Source organism: Culex quinquefasciatus, chromosome 1, assembly GCF_015732765.1.
Source record: "Culex quinquefasciatus strain JHB chromosome 1, VPISU_Cqui_1.0_pri_paternal, whole genome shotgun sequence".
NCBI classification, from domain to species: Eukaryota; Metazoa; Arthropoda; class Insecta; order Diptera; family Culicidae; genus Culex; species Culex quinquefasciatus.
The window spans coordinates 60999898-61001530 of record NC_051861.1 but is presented as its reverse complement, the minus strand read 5'-3'; the positions used below and the strand labels follow the sequence as shown (position 1 = coordinate 61001530).

General features: G+C 50.0%; 1 long non-coding RNA gene across 1 annotated transcript; it reads left to right on the top strand.

Moving 5' to 3' along the window:
• Positions 1-472: 472 nt before the first annotated feature.
• Positions 473-1073, top strand: LOC119765212. The gene is made up of 3 exons (XR_005276572.1): positions 473-584; positions 652-975; positions 1034-1073. It is a non-coding gene; the product is annotated as an uncharacterized LOC119765212 (long non-coding RNA).
• Positions 1074-1633: the final 560 nt, after the last annotated feature.

The following is a 1633-nucleotide window of genomic DNA, read 5'->3' as shown; positions in this document are numbered from 1 at the left end:
CAACCCCAAAATCGACTTTCCGGAGTAAGGAACACTTGCATGCAAGTTAACGAAGGATGGAAAATGACAGATTCAAACGTAAACAAAGCAGCATCCCACTCTAACTTTAGGGGCTGTGGGCGATTATCGGGCATCACCAGGGCCAGTTAAGACGCTTTAGTCTGGACACAATCTTTAAAAATTGTATATTTGTTTTCCACACACACAACATATTTGCTTTTGCCGCTCTCACGCACACAATCCCCTTTCGTAACGCGACCAGCAACTGTCAAAAATTTGCATTTACACGTGTTGAGTCATTCATCACCAGCTTCAACAACGAAAGCTCGCGAACGTTCCGGGACGCGTTCCGAAGTTCCCCCGGCCGCGTTTTCCCGGTTTCCCCGAACCAGAAGTCGTCCACTCAACGATAAAAGAACCCGCGCCCGTGCTGTTTGTTACAAGTCCGGCGCCGAAGACCCCCAGTGATCCGATCGAACTTCCAGCGATTACCGCCACGAAGAAGCAACCAGTCAACCAGTTTGGTTTTCCGGGAATCCCGTGCCCGGAACCATCGTAGATGACGTGATCACATTTCTTGAACGGTAAGATCCCCACAAAATCACAAATGGACCACCACCTAACCTCACATTCCCCGCATCTCTCCCCCAGCAACGAATTCCACCTGATTTCCAAGAACGTCCGCAAGGGAACCGTCTCGCCCACCTCATACAACTAGACGCGGACAAGCTGCAGCAGTACTCGTTGCCCGTGTTGTCGGAATGGAGCAGGAATCGGACACTGAAGGGGGGCAGGCCGGCAAGAAAATCAATTAAGAAAAAGCCACGGCTGGGGAGTTCAATTCCGTCCCGCGGGAAGCGGGTTACGCCGGTGAAGAAGACGTCGCTGACGTTTGCCATTTTCGGCACCAGTATGAACCGGATTGGGATGCAGAAGATATGGGGGAGGACCGGAGAAGCAGCAGCTGAGGCGATGGTGAGTTACAGATTTACATAAGATAAACCCTAGATTACTGACTTTTCACTTATTTCAGCAAAACGTCAACCGCAACCCGCTGTCACCCATTTACCGACGACAATGACCGCACCGAGAAACCCGCAAACGTGAAACCTCTCATCATTTCGCCTTCAATACCGCGTCCGCTACCTCAAGTCCAGCCCAACAAAGTGAATCTCCTCTACGAGAGTGTCATGCAGCAGCGTCCCCTCAATCCGACGTCCCAGACCGTACCTGCCGCGAACGTTCTATTTTCCCGCTCGAAGGACCTGCTGCCATGGTATGAGAGCGACGTCGTCGTTCGGGACCAAAATGTCCGGCCAAAGACGGTTGTGGACCAGTCGGTTCCGCTGGCCAAGCGACAACCTTCAAGTACTAGTTTGACCAGAACGATAATGCGGTGCCGAATTCCTTCCAACATCCTCCATCAGCACCTGTTTTTCCAGAGATTCTGCACAGTGGGGTTCAGTGTGTGGTTCCCGTTCCCCCCTAACTGGGATCTCGAACAACCCAAATCCGGTCATCAACAGTCAAGTGAAACAAAAAAAAAACAAAAATACACAGCTGCAAAATATGAAAAGTTAAAAAAACAGAAATTTATAAATACATAAACACAAAAAAGAAGGGAAAAAACACA